We start from the raw sequence: 16045 nt of genomic DNA on the forward strand, positions 1-16045 counted from the left end.
AATACTGCCATTCTAAAGACTTTACTAAGATAGTATAACCATTACACCAATTTGTCTCTCCATATTCGATGCGACTGCATAAGTGACCTTTGTCTAATATGGCTGCATCTCCCATGAAAGCTCATGTGATGTAACACTATTAGGTGAATTAGTGGCTAGGTCAGTGGCTCCCCAACTGGGTGCCGTGGCACCCTGGGGTGCCTCCGGGCACTTGCAGGGGTGCCTCTGGTTGGTGGTCCAGTACCAAATAAAATTATTTTTACTCAGTGCGATAGGCAAAACCAACTGCCAATTTAAAAATATGTGGACAAAAAGATGCACAGCCCTGTCAACCACCACATAACTGAACCTAAGGGTGACATAGACGCACAATGAGAAATTCAGCAAAAATTAAATTAAGTAAATTAAGAAATCTTTGGTCCAAGGGTGCCATGGAAAAATGCTTATACTCTAGGGTGCCGTGATCCAAAAAAGTTTGGGAACCACTGGGCTAGGTTCAATAGTCGCCTCGTACATCACATTTATGCACACAAGCTGGAAATTGTTAATGGAAACATAATTAACCAAAGTAGAATTAGAAATATAAGTAGAAAAATGACCCAGAAGGCTACTACAGAACCTCGCAGCTAACTGAATTGTGTCTATGTATTATTGAATAAGACCTTTATATAGTAGAAAAGTCATACTACAGTAGGTATGCATGCTTCCCCCTTTTCTATACCCAGAGGTTTATTATCTTTTATTATACAAAGATCCCCTTAAAATGCCCCTGCACACATACACACCATGCATTCCCAAAGAGCAGTCTGTTTAATGTTAAACTTTAAATATTTCAGAAATGTTACAAATTCCATATTATGAAAAAACTATTTTCTGTGTGCAACCACTGAATAAATGCAGGATCATGTTGACATTCGATCCATTTTCAAGACCTCCATCATGTTGACGTTAAAATAATAGGGAAAGGCTTAACATGCTGTAAATTACTTGGAACAAGTTAAAGGGCTCGTTTACATCAATTCTATGTTACTGTGCTTTTTAGCTGCTAACACGAACAAAAGGTCTATGCTTGTAGTTACAATATAAACTTCACAGAGTAAGGTTAGTTCTCCTCCACTACAGAGGTACTTATCAATTTCTGGCATATTAGAAACCCAAATAGTTTTACTAGTAATTAGTTTATTCATTTGTATTGTAACTGTCATGTTGGGGTTTTGCAGAATTGAAAAACAGGTAGACAAATAAACATAGGAAGGTTGAACCAAGATGAGGAGGACAGATGCACATTGGGCAAAGTGCAATGCTACCCTTGAAATAAGAGGCATCTGCACCACCAGGTGGGGAGGGCAGACAGAGATGCACATACCACCTTTAGTAGGAGCAATTATGTTGGTCCAACCATTAGTTTTTCCCATTAGACTGTTAAAGTTCCAAAGCGGGACTGATCATCCATCATTGTTACAAACCTTTAACATCATACATACAGTCAGGTGCATAAATATTGGGACATTGACAGAATATTCATATTTTGGCCTCTATTCACCACCACAATGGCTTTGAAATGAAACAAACAAGATGTGCTTTAACTGCAGACTTTCAGATTTAATTTGAGGGTAATTACATCCAAATCAGGTGAATGGTGTAGGAATTACAACGGTTTCTATATGTGCCTCCCACTTTTTCAGGGGCCAAAAGTAATGGGACAAACTAAACAAACCTAAATCTAACATTCACTTTTTAATACTTTGTTGCAAAGCACATCTTGTTTGTTTCATTTCAAAGCCATTGTGGTGGTGAATAGAGGCCAAAATATGAAAATTCTGTCAATGTCCCAATATTTATGCACCTGACTGTATATAGTACATCAACACCCACTCAATCACACTTACCCAACAACTATTTAAGTATGCCTCAATATAGTATGAATGACCTATTTTAGACTTTCACTGCTTTTCAGTGGTGACTGGAACTACTATATCTTCAGGAATCTGCCACATATTTGTTATACAATCCAATATGCACTACCACCGGCTGCATGGTAGCAAGCGACAAGAAATATAGACACTCAGACTTATAAGTGGCTTTGGAAAAGAGAAAAGGGATTTTACAATGTCATAACACTAAGCAGGGGCAAACTAGGGAGGGGGAAGTGGGGCAACAGGGGCGGTCACCCCAGGGGCTCCCACACTGGGTCCTCTGCAAATGCCGAGAACAAATACCCAGCGGCATTAGTTCCTGGACTGGGGTTGCTGCAGGTCAGTTTTCTGCATGCAGTCAGCCCAGTATACAGCACAGAGCAACTCGAGTCCCCTCATCAGTGTCACATGACACATCACATCCATGGCGCTGATGACGGGACTCGGGAGCAGCTCTGCACTGTATGCACTATGTATGAAGGACACAGAGGCAGAAACATTCAAGAAGAGCTGATCACAGGAGACGAGGCTCCCAGGGAGCACTGTATAAATTACAGGGTGTGCATTACGGGGGAGACACCGTCCAACTTATAGGGGGACACTTTGGTGCATTTTGGGGGAATACCGTTTGGCATATAAGGGGTGGGGGTAACTGTGGGGCATGGTGTACATTTTAGTGGGGGGGGCACCTCAATTTAGATGGCCTAGGGTCCTCATAAGCCTTAATCCAGCCCTGACACTGCCTACAGTATAGCCACCTTGGGCCATATGAGAGGTGATCATACTGTATCACTAGTAAAATTTGGGGATTACTGGGGTAGAGTATGTGGAGTCCTGATCCACAGGTTAATGATACATATTTTATTGTAATTCCAAAACACTACAACAAATTTAGCAAAAATAGATCAAGACTTTGGCTGAACACAATCAAACATGTTTCAATAACACCAAACAACTGTTTATATGTTTTGCATAGGACATTTATTTTCTTACCCTAGTTACTTTATAAGGAAAGGTAATAGTTTCAGTTCAATTATTATACATTCAAAAGATAAATCCTGATTTATCAAAACACAGATAACTTAATATTTAACTATTTAACAGAAATCAGAACTAAGTAACTGGTGAGCGACAATAAAATATTTATCAAGTGAATGAACACATAAAATATACCTAAATAGTACATATACCCGCATAACCTCCAGTAACAAAAAGATCCAAATTAGTAGAGCTACAACAAAGTATTTGTGTGTATGTATACTAGAGCATACATGATGATATGTAGCTCACTCTTTTCACCTTTAAATAAAATTAATCCAGGATAGCCCAAATAAATATTTTTTTAGTTACCCAACACTGGAAATTAAAACTAAGGCCCGTATTCAATTAGAGGCAAAAAGCCATAATCGGTGAAAACGTTTCGCAGATTGCCACTGTTTGCCTGGTCAGAACTTATCTCCAAATTCAATTCCAGCCGGAATTGTCCTATTCGGAAACTCAATGTAATGTAATAGGCGAAAAAGATTTGCCTATGAATAGCAGGTGAAAAGAAGTGCAAAATCTTTATTTTGGGGTGCAAAGGTGATGAAATGACCAAGAACCCTTGGTACAGTCCCCCAAAGGCCAAATCTGGCAAAAACACCTCAAAACAGTACTTTCATTTTCGGGGTGAAAAAGAAAAAAGTGGGGGGACAAGCATAAAAGCTAGTGTAATAGACTTCTTGGGGGTCTGCAAGGATGGGTCAGGTGTTTTGGGGATTGCAGGTGCGTTTTTGGCATTTTACAGAAGTTCACTTTAGAAACACTAAGATATGCTAGCACCCATTTTCAAGTACCCCAAATTTGACAGGACTACTTATTTTCCCCAAAAAATACTGCTTTATGCCATTCTTCACCACTTTTGCATAGACGCTAATAAGAAGCAATTTAAACTACTTAAGTACCCCAAACACTTTTATTAGGGCTATTAGTACACATGTACATTGATTCCCTATGTTAGTGCATCTTTTTGGGGGGTACAGACTAATTTCCCCACTTCTGACAGTACTTTCCGCCTGTTCCGCATTCGCCACTTTCCGTTTTCGCGTGGTTTGGAATTTTATAAGGCGAAAAGAGAGGATGCGCACGAAAAGTTTTCGCCTCTGAAACAGGTGAAAGAGGTGGAAAGTCGGACAGGTGAAACCTTTGACCTTTCACCTCTAATTGAATACGGGCCTTAATAGAGTAAAGTGGCTGTGACCTGCACATTTTACATGAAGAGCTACATTAATAAGTAATAAAGAAGACCAAAATACACGCTATACCGATTCAATTAAAAATGTAGTCAGACAACTGTCTTGCATATATTGTCCCAAAATCTTACCATTGTTATTAAAGTAATAAAGCAAATGTGCATTTAGAATATATAACAATGTAAAGAAAGAGGATTTGTATCATAAGCAGGTGTTTAGTACATTATGCTAGATATGCAGCTATATTTGAGGCCTCCAGTAAAACATGCTCATGCAATCTGCTGACATTAGGCATTCTGGATACTAGGCCGTCAATTTCCATGGTAACAAACTCTCTCACCCCTGCTACATTTCTCAGGCAGCTGTGTGTATTGCACAAGTAAATTAAACTATACCCTGGCATGAGAGTACTACATTCATAATACTTTTGCTTATACAGTAAATGAGTTGCAGGTATATGTTAGAACCGGGATCAGTACACTTGCCGGGATGCCGACTGTTGGCATTTAGACATTCGGCATCCCGACTGCATACCGTTAGAACCACATGACTCAAACAAAAGAAATACAGCGTGTGGTTAAAAAACGACAGGGAAAAAAAAAAATAGTATGCATCTTCCTATGCAATAAAAACATATCTTACATACAGAAAAATTTAGCATTCACCATTTAACTCCGTGGGCTCGAATTCAATTGACCGCAAACTAAATAGCGCCAGGGAGGGAGCTCCCAGAGGTATTCAAATCTGCTCGCTATTAAGGATTTCTTCTCGTACCCCTCCAAGGGTGCGGGAAGAAATCCGACAAAACTATAGGCACTATGCCGTTTTCTGCCCTTAGCGCAGAGGAAACAGCATCGCGCCGGGAAGTTTAGTAGGAGACCTAACAACGCGCAGAATTGAATAGCTCCGGGAGCTCCCTCCCGGCGCTATTTAATTTGCATTCAGTTGAATAGAGCCCCTTGTTACATTTCCCAAACAGAAAGCGTGGAGAAGGAGAATTCACCTTCTAGATCAGCCATGAGGAAACACTGATACACAATCAGTTCTAGCATTGCACAATCACAGGGTGTAGTGATTTGTAAGTTTTTGCAGGATATGCTGATCATTTTGTGAATACTGAATGCTTGTTCCAGTGTTCAACCCTGCGAAATTGCAGGGTTGAAATGCCAGGTAGCTCAACCCGGGAACTTGTTTGGTGGAGCGTTCACACTGCACCTCGAACCGGGTCGATCCAGCAATATCCCTTGTAATTATTCCGATGTGAAAGGGGTATTACTGAACGGTGGCATTTTAAAGTGCATTACTCCCACTTGCCTGGTGTGGCCACATCAGATACAACCACTCTAATCTGGGCTTTCCATGAGTCAGATTGCCCACCGGCAGCTGCTGCAGTACACATGGCCGGATACTCTTCTTAGTCTTCTCCTCCTGGTCTGGGCACAGGCGAATGATCATAACAGGATCATCCACCTGTGGCTGCAGAAGGACAAGCTTTCTGCAGCCGAACCTCAGGGCAGCTGTGGCTTCTTCCCTGTAGAGTCACTGGTTGTGATAGGTGATTCTCTAAAAATAGCCGATCAGACTGGGCTGACTGCAGCACCTCCTGCCCCTCTCCCAGGCAGCAGTGATGAGCAATCATCGAGAACGCCCAACCCCTGTTGCTGGCTTCTTGGGAGGGCCGTGAAATGTATGTAACAGAGTTAAAAAAATAAAATAAAAATACTTTAACCATTTAACTGAAGTGGTCGCATGGGATATAACCACAGCCAGCTGTGCTTCAGCTGACAAGGTTGCATGCCATGCTACTGTACTATCCAACTGTGTCCCCCGGCTTTTGAAGAGGAGTGATGTCTGTGACCACTGACATCACTTCCAGAATCGCGTCCCAGAATGCCATACAAAACGGCATTTTGGAGGGCATGTGGTGGAGACCAAAGGGCGAAGACGAAAACTTGGCCACCAGGTACAATATGTTGACATTTTAACATTTTTAATATTAAGTAACCTTAATGTGAGGAGATTCTTTAATGCAATGCGTGGAGGATCAGATGGGCATTTTATGAGTATGCGAGAGGAGCCTGTGGGAAAGTCAATATGTTTGGAGTCTACTTTATTTTCATTATTCCCTAAAACCATTTTGAAACGGTTTTTACACCAAACCTTACAAAATAATGGGACCCAGAAACTTGAAAAAAAATATAAACAAAATGTAAATGATGGATCCCACATAATTTTTGCTGCAGTGCATTCAATCTGTAGACGTTAACCTTCAGCTGACCATGTAGCATTGCCCCAATATTATTTTTATTTGACTTTTATTTTATCTGAAATGAATATGGTAAATTTTAGACATCAAGGGTAAATTTATTATCCAGCGCTTTTCAAAGCCACCACGTCTTTGTTGGAATCAGCCACTGGATTTAAAGGGGCTATGATATAAAAAAAAACAAAAAAAAAAAAACACACTTTTGGTTTTGTATTTAATCATTTTGCCCATTTGAAGCCAGTGACCAAAACTGTTGAAGATGCAGCTGCGTAAAATGGGAAGAGCTATTCAAATCAAACACAATCTCCCAGACTAGCCCTGGGAATGTCATATGTATCCTTTAAAAAGGTCAAGTCAAGCATTTGGTGCAGCAACACAGAGAGCTCAAACAACTGACTACAAAGCATGTGCGTCAATACGCAAGCATTAGAATAGGGAGTTCAACCCTTTTGCTGCTAGGGGTTCTCTCACCCATGTGCCGCCAGGTCTCCTGCAACTTTGCTTTGGCTAAACATCTTTTTTTGCCCCAAAATGCATCTGAGTCGCAATACGATACAGATGTGTCCACATACATCTATCCTGTGTGTGCCTAAAATTGCGTTACACATAACGTGTAAGTGCTGTGTTACTCGGTAGCACCGAGCTTCTTTTTGTGCGACTTTTTACTTTTGAATGCACAAGCATTCATATGCGTCTTATTCGCACAGGGGTACGAATAGAAAGCACAAGTAGCTTCTGCTGATTAAAATATGCGGCATGTCTATGTTGTGTGTGCAACTGCAGGTGTATCTGCATACAAAACGCTACGTTACAATGTCAGCGGCTGTGACACTGTAACGTAGCATTTTGTATGCAGATACACCCACAGGCGCACACAGAACATAGGCATGCCACATATTTAAATCAACAGAAGCTGCTTTGTGCATTCTATTCGTACCTCTGTGCGAATAAGATGCATCTGAAGGTAAAAAGTCGCTCGAAAAGACGCTTGGCGCTACAGAGTAATGCCATGGCGTGTCTAGAAGGGCTGTTTGACACGCAAGGAGGCTAGATGCATGTGGACACATCTGTATGTGATACTTGTATTTCTATGTGCGACTGAATCTGTACACAAAGCACAACGGCCGCCTTGATATGGAAGAAAGTCGCGGCAATTAGTATACAGATTCAGACTCAGTTGCAACTATATACCAGTGTCACATATCAAATTAATCAATGAGGCCTCGTGAAGCAGTTTGTCGCATAATGTTTATGATTAAGACGCATTTGTGGGCACAAAAGGTGCTCAGAGTTCCGAGAAGGGCAGTTTGGCGCGACTGCAGCAACAGTGCACGAGGACTCATTTGTGCCGCAATAAATCTGACACAAAATGGGGGAGATCTGGGATTCACAAAAATTTATTTTTTTTGTGTACTGTTTCAGTTATTGTCTGTGATTATCAGACAATAATTAGTAAGGGAGACTTCCCACTTTCAAGGCAGGGTACATCCATGTGTGTGCGGGCCAGTATGAGGGAGAAAGGGCACAAGGTGCCCTTCCCTCTATTTATTCTGTAGAGCTGAGAGATATGGTCTGATCACCAGATAAAAGCTGCTGGGGGACCACATCATTCGAAAGAGGAGACTCCCCACTTTCAAACGTGGGTGAACCAACATTTACAGGTGTAACTATGGGTGTGATAGGGCACCATGCCAGGCAAGTGGTTAATGCATTTCCTATTAATTTCTCCAGTAGTCTTATAAGGCTGTTAGAGCAACAGTATTACTGCTCCCAGAGGTGTGTGATATTCTCCCTGTTTATATTTTTTGTGGGGTAAATTTTAGGATGGTATGTAGAGGTTGTGTATGCAGACTGTCTTCTCTGTCAAATAATTTGGCCAACTCTAGCACAGAAAGAATTTGCATGATGCCTTGTCTAGTTACTTATTATACCATTTTTTTATCCTTGCTGATAGTAATACCTCACAATGGGAAATAATTCCAAAGTCCTTACATAAAACATTAGCGGTATAAATGATAAACTTAAAAGGGAACCAGTTTTCAGACAATTGAAAAAAAAGGTGTAGAATCAGTACTAAATCTGCATTGAAAATCCAGTGCAGTCCACAAAGGATTTCTATATATCACTTGTTAAAGAATCCAATGATGCTTAATTATATACTAAGAGCCCGATTCAGCTTAGAATTGCAATGCTGCACGCAAGTAGGTTTGTAATTCCGTCCTTGCAATTGTGGTAATGCAGCAGGATGCAGCATGCATTAATTAGCCGAGCTGTGTTGTACTAACCCGGCATCGGTTAATATGCATGAACATCGGCTGGCTAAGTGACTCATGGGGTCACCACAAGCCGGCCGCTGCAGATGAGAGAAAGAGGCCAGGAAATCCCTGTCAGCCGACAGAAATCCTGGCCTCTTCCCTCCCCCCCCCCCCCCCAAGGGCAGCGACACGCCTCCATTTCAAGAAACTGAGGTAGACACCGTCCCCTCCCGCCCATAAAAGGCAGCAGACTGTCAAATCACTGACAGTATGCCAGACAATTAGATAACAGCAGCGCTACGTCAATTAACCATTTAATAAAATATATAAATAGGACAATAAATTTAGTAACACATTGAGTTCTGTAAATACAGTACTTGCAAGTAACAATAAACAGATATAAAAGGCACTAATAAAATGAATGATAGACATGCATGTCAAAATATAAGAGCTCACAAAAATTAGTATGCCCCCATATCAAGCAATATTTACTAATATTTACAGAACTCAGGGCCTCATTCAGAGGTGGTCGTAGGATGCAAGCGGTCGTTCTGAAACAGGACGGCCGCTTGCATCCTGAACGGCCGCCTCCATGACAGTCGTTAGGCTGTGGGTTAATACACAAAGCTCTAACGACCGACAAGGGTGATGGTCAAGACCATCGCGACCATCGGGGCTTATGACGAGACCCTAAGGTAGCATCTCGTCAACCTTAAGCCCCAGGGAGCTTCCTGCTCTGATCGAGCAGGAAGCTCCCCACTGACATCACTGATGTCAGTGGGGCCACCCCCAAACGGCAAGCGTTCCTACTGGAACGCCTCCATTTGGCCAGGCACGCCCCCGGCCCGCCCAGAAAACGTGGCAAGCTGTGACTCATCGAAAGCTCGCCCCGTCTACGAGACCCCTAACGACGGATCACCCGTCGTTAGCCGGGTCTCGCGCATGCGCACGACAGAGCCGGCTCCGTTGTGCGCATGCGCTGTGGGGCAACATCGAGTCGGTCGTGAGCGCTCACGACCGACTCTGAATGAGCTCCTCAATGTGTTACAAAATTTATTATCCTATTTATATATTTTATTTATTTTATTAAATGGTTAATTTAAGTAGCGCTGCTTTTATCTAATTTTCTGGTCCTATCTAAGAAACTCTTTTATAGCAGCTGCTCAGAGAAACAACTCTTGTTAGTGCCAGCATTTCTTTTAGTACCTCTTGCCAACTGACAGTATGCTGCCTGACTGCGTTGCTTTCATGCAGGACCCATACCGCACACGCGCAGTACGGGTCAGGCCCTTGCGCAGACTAGCGTGCACTGCTGAATCAGACCCTACGACCGGTATACAATTAGCCCAGATATATATTTTTTAAAGCAAAAAACAAGGATTTAGTCAATACTCCCCGTTTTCCAAAGAAATAGGATAATTCGGCCGAAAACACACAGGACACCTATGTATGCTCCAAGTTGGTCCGACCGCAATACCCAGAGAAACAATCACCATCAGGTAAACAGATGCCATGCACATCTGTTCACACTGCAGGGAGAGCTTTGGGGATACCCAGCATCTGCGTGAGTTGTGGGCACGCCCCCTACAGTGATGAAAATGGGGCTTAAGGGCACGTCCCCTTTTTGAGTGATCACGCCCCATTTTCGGATACGAGCGCAATAGTGCTCTTTTTACCCATAGGTGCCCTGTCCCAATCCAGCCCTAGAGTGAACACTAGAATTCAGTTAGAAGCAAGATGAAGGACTTACCCAGAACTATTCACTTGACTGCATCGCTCCCGACACTTAAGTCAAGAGATGCAGCTTATTGCGACTAGCCCCAAGGCACTAGTTAGCGTAGATTTTTGCTCGCAGCTCAAGAGGATGCGAGCAAAAATCCGCTAGTTGCAAATTTGCATCGCCGGCAACTGAATAGCTCTAGACACTTATCCTGGCAGCTAATTGAATTCCCCCCCCAATTAATAAAAGAAAAAAAAAATAGCAAAACGTGATCTTTCTGCATGTTCAAAAGATCACAGCCCCCGACCAACGACGAGCGGGAGCGCGCATCAGTATCGTTATCGTGCTTACACGCGGCACTTTCTAACCATATGTCGTTCCAAACGGTCGAAAACAGCAATATTGTTAAAAATATTGTACCGTGTGTAGGCATCTTTAGAGGTTATGCCTCAATATTTCCTTGTGTTCCTATCAATACTATTTAATTGGGATCTGTATCAACAGTACAAGCTAGAGATACAGATATCTGCAATGTACTTGGTTCTCTCTTCGCATTGTTAAATTTGTAACAAAAACAAACAATATATAAATAAATACATGCATAAACCTTGAAGCATTGTGGTTTATAGATTACATTGTTATATAGTTTGTGCCTCAGTCTAAACAGCTTGTTGCGCAGAACACCCCATGAGCTGATTTTGTTTATAGCGCACTCAAAAGGCCCGCATTAATCCGCAACGGAACAATGTATCGTAAGACGGATCACATAGTGTGTATCCAGTTTAAGAAACAGTATGCTAAAGGCACAAAAAGAGCCAGATATATCCACAAAAAGGCAATATACAATTCACAAGCGATAACGTTTTTGACAGAACTGGCATGTCTGCAAAACCTGACCATCCTCCTGATGATGGAGGTAAAACCTTCTGGGCGTTAAATGTGTATACATTTTACAGTTCTTGAATAAATTATCATAGTAAGGGTTAATTTTTAATTATCACAAGTAATTTTCCACAAGTTGATAGTTTCCCTTTAAATCCTTTGGTTCAATTAAAGCTGTGTTTGCCCAAGATAAAGTATTTGTCCTCACCACTAACATTCCCTCATACAGAAGGAATCCAGCATACTTTTTTTTTTTCTAAGCTTGCATGAAGGACTTTGCTCCCGAGCACTCTTTTCTTAATGTAAATCAAACCGTATTGCCAATACCTGAGACTTTTTATCTAAAAATAAAAGAGTGGATCTTATGTCACTTTTATACTCGTACAAGTGCCATGAAAATGAATTTACTTCCTAACTGATTTTCTACTTAACTGCAAAGTTTTGGGTACAGTAAATTTTACCAAAATGGTGGAGCTGCTAAGTCACAGATTTGTGTGCTCATTGAAATACACACATGCAGTCTATGCAACTCAAGGTGCATACACACGGTCAGATTTGTCAGATGAACGATTGAACGATCTGAACAATTTGATGAACGATTTGACCAACGATTTCAACGATTTCAACTACGAACGATTTTTGACTACATTAAAATGAATGGAATTGTCCAAATCTGACTGCAAACACATCAGATGTCAGATATCGTTATCTGGCAAGCGGGAACGCACATTGTTCATCTGAAAAGGATAAAACACGAGTCAGCCTCTGTCATTTTCGTGGCTCCGAACTGGCCTCGGAGAAGTTGGTTCTCGGACCTTCGGCCCCTATGTCAGATGATCCATGGCCCCTTCCTCTGCGCCTGGATCTTCAACAGCAGGGACCTTTCGTACACCACAACTTAGCGCAACTGCGTTTAACGGGGTGGTTCTTTAAACCGATATCCTAAGACGCAGAGGCATCCCAGACTCTGTTATTCCCACCAAGCTACGCGCCAGGAAGCCAGTTTCGGCTGCGCATTATCATCGCATCTGGTGTTCTTATATCTCATGGTGTTCCAGTCGGGGTCTTCAGTCTAGGACTTTTCGGTTGTCTCGGTTTCTGCTTTTTCTTCAGACGGTCTGGATTCTGGTCTTCGTCTTGGAACTTTAAAAAGGTGCAGGTTTCTGCCGTGTCCATTTTCTTTCAAAAGAAATTGGCCATCATTCCTGAGGTGCAGACGTTCCTTCAGGGGGTCTTGCGTGTGCAGCCTCCTTTTGTTCCTCTGATAGCTCCCTGGGACTTAAATGTAGTGCTTCTGTTTCTTCAGTCGTCCATGTTTGTACCTCTGGAAGAGGTTGATATTCAGTACTTGTCTTGGTAGTCTGTCCTCCTTCTGGCTCTAGCTGTGGCTCGTAGAGTTTTGGAATTGGGTGATCTGTCCCATAAGCCACCTTACCTTGTGTTTCATGCTGATAGGGCGGAACTCCAGACTGTAGCCTCCTTCCTTCCCAAGGTTGTGTCGGCTTTCCATATCAATCAGCCTATTGTGGTACAGTCTTTGGTGGAGGACTCCGGTGGTTCTTCTACCTTGGTTGTGGTTACAGCTCTCCGCATCTATGTTGCCAGGACAGCATCCCTCCATAAGTCGGAGTCATTTTTTGTCCTCTATGATGCGGTTTGGAGGGGTTGGCCAGCGTCTAAGCAGACTTTGGCACGTTGGATCAGGCTGACTATTCATCAAGCTTATCTCAGTGCCGACCGTCGGCCTCCGTCGTCCGTTTCGGCTCATTCCACATGTTCTGTGGGTGAGTCATGGACAGTCGTTAGGGGCGCCTCCACGTCACAGTTGTGCCATGCGGCCACTTGGTCTTCAGTTCACATGTTTCTAAAATTTTACAAATTTGATACGTTTGCTGCTTCGGCATCTCGTTTTGGCCGTCTTGTTCTGCAGGTTCCGCACAGCGTCCCGCCCGTGGGGAAATTTTTGGGACATCACCAGCATAAGCACCTCCAGTGTCCCCTAGTGGATGAAAGAGAAAATGTGAATCCTTTTCTCTGATTCCACACTGGACGCCCACCTCTGCGCTCTTAGCCTGCCTGTTCGGTTTGTTCCGTATGTTGTATGACTTGGTTATTATGTGTTCTTCTCTACTTTTTTACTCCACTTGTTCTCCATCTCCTCTCTGTCTTCATTTTCTAAACGGGGGGCTGACTGGGCATAGAGGGGGAGGAGCTTCACACTTCTAAATTATTTAAAGTGCCAGCTCCAGTTATGCACACCTCTAATCCCCCAAAGTAAGCACCTCCAGTGTCCCCTGTGGAATCAGAGAAAATGATTTACCGGTAGGTACCAAAATCCCATTTTTCACAACTGCGTCGCATACAAAAACACAGTTGCGATCGCATAAACGTTTGCCTCTGAATCAGGCCCTTTGACCGTGGAATGATTGTTGGTGTCTGAAAGGGTGGTTAAAGTATTTCAGAAACTGGTGTCCACCTGTGATTTTCACAAACAGTCTCCAGAGTTTTACAGAGAATGGTGCACACACAAAAACATCCAGGTCCAGATTCAGAGCAAGGCAAAAAAAAAAAAAAAAAAAAGAGGGATTTAGATTTAGGAGGGATGTGTCCTGATGGTCTGTATCTCAGCAGTTTGTTGCATCAGCTGAGTGCGCTAGAAGAATCAGAGCAGCGAGCGACACTCCAGGCAGGATAGAGGAACTGCATGGGTTGTGACAGGTGCAGGGTGCTAGAATGAACACTACTATAAGCATTTGCACCCTTGTACTGCAACATAGTTTGTCCAGGTATAAAGATACATCTCTTTTTTTTGCTTTGCTCCCAACTCAGAATCAGCCCCAAGTGGCATTTATGTGGGTGATAATGTCCTGTTAATGAGAGGTCACAAGTGAATGGCCAAACTGTTTCAAGCTGGCAGGAAGGCGACAGTAACTCAACAATGTCTTATAATAATGGTATACTGAAGGACATCAATAAATGCACAGCATGTTGAACGTTGACGTGGATGGCTACAGCAGCAGAAGACCACACTGGGTTCCACTCTTGTCAGCTTAGAACACGAAAGGGTGAGCACAGGAGTGTTCAAAATCAGAAAAACACTGCCTGGTCTGACAAATTTTTGCAGAGATATGAAGATTAAAGCATTAAATAACATGAATCCATCCTGCCTTGTGCCAATGGTTAAAATGTTGCTGAGTGAGCTGATAACGAACATATTCTATATAATTAGACAAGCACCAAAGAATGCCATTTGTCTAAGAAAAAAAACCAACAGGTAGGTTAAATGGTATTCAATCGGGAAACCGGCTGACTTAAGCCCGACTGCCGGCTTCCCGATTGCCTTATCCCAGCGAGGATTAAGTGACAGGTGTTTAAATCTAGACGCCTGTCATTTTTCCGATGCCGGGAGACCAGCGCCCGGCATCCCGATCGAAGGGATGCCAGTCGTCGCAAGCGGACAGCCGCGGGGGGGGGGGGGTTTAAAGTTTAGGTTTACGGCACCCGGGGGGGACTGAGGGATAGGCACCCCCCCCGGGAGGTCTAGGGGAAGGGGGGGTTAGGCACCCCCGGGGGGAGGTTAGGGTTAGGCACCCCCTCGGTGGACATAGGTTTAGGCGGCAGGGAAGGGGGGATTAGGGTTAGGCACAGGGGGGGGGAGGTTAGGGTTAGGCACCCCCGAGGGGAGGTTAGGGTTAGGCACCCCCGAGGGGAGGTTAGGGTTAGGCGGCAGGGAAGGGGGGCTAGGTTTAGGCACTTAGAGGGGTAATTAGGGTTAGGCACAGGGGAGGGGGTTAGGGTTAGGCACCCCTAAGGAGGGTTAGGGTGGTTAGGTTAGTTTGTAACTACTTAGGGACGATTGGGATTTCCAGCGCTGTCGGGCTGCCGCTGCCGGGATCTCTGCATCTGTCAAACTGCCGCTGCCGAGAATCGACTGCCGGCCATGCGTCAGCCGGTATTTCATACCGATTCCGGTTAAATACCTAATGCCTTCTAGTCATTCCTAGCTTAATCCACGATGTGACTGCTTGGTATAATACTTACAAGATGCTGCTCCCCATATCAGCAATACAAGTAGTTACAGTAGCACACAAAACATATGCCCTTTACAGAATTCAGCCACTGAGAGAAAAAAAAAAGAAAGCCTTAAATAGTCCCTGAGCTGTCATATTTGATTCCTAGTGAAAGGGTGGAATCTCGCTTTTATAGTTGCATTTATCAGTTACAGTTCAGGTTTCTTCAAATATGAATCTGCAATTGGCAGATAACTGGAATCTCAACCTCAGTGCAAATGCACACATGCAGTAGTACAGAGTGCAAAGAGTCGCTCTACCACAAGCTTCAGCGATCTAACAAATGCTTATAAAGTACTGTTACTGTTTGCCATATAGAGGCATTCACAATGATAATCTGCCAAGGCACTTAAAAATGACCACCAGGCGTCTAACATTTGAGTTATATTTCAAACAGCATAATTACAGTTAACTCAATGCTTGAAATAGTATGCAATAATGTACATTTGTTTTTAGGTTTGGTTCCATTTCCATATACAGCTGAGGCGGATGGACAAACAAAAACCCACAAATTCTGACAAACTCCAAGCATTGATTAGGCAAGAATGGACGGTCATCAGTCAGTATGTGGCCCAGAATTTGATTGACAGCATGCCAGGGCGCATTGCAGAGGTGTTGAAAAAGAAGGGTCAACACTGCAAATATTGACTCTTTGCATAAACTTCATGACACTTATGAAATGCTTGTAATGTTACTTCAGTATAC

At 43.1% G+C, this 16045-nt stretch overlaps 1 protein-coding gene across 2 annotated transcripts in view; it reads right to left on the reverse strand.

Annotated features, from left to right (window-relative positions):
* RELCH (RAB11 binding and LisH domain, coiled-coil and HEAT repeat containing) overlaps window positions 1-16045 on the reverse strand; it is a 200066-nt gene that overhangs the window by 161273 nt on the left and 22748 nt on the right. The window lies entirely within an intron of this gene.

Source organism: Taudactylus pleione, unplaced genomic scaffold, assembly GCF_031769625.1.
Source record: "Taudactylus pleione unplaced genomic scaffold, aTauple2 ptg000116l, whole genome shotgun sequence".
In the NCBI taxonomy this organism is placed as follows: Eukaryota; Metazoa; Chordata; class Amphibia; order Anura; family Myobatrachidae; genus Taudactylus; species Taudactylus pleione.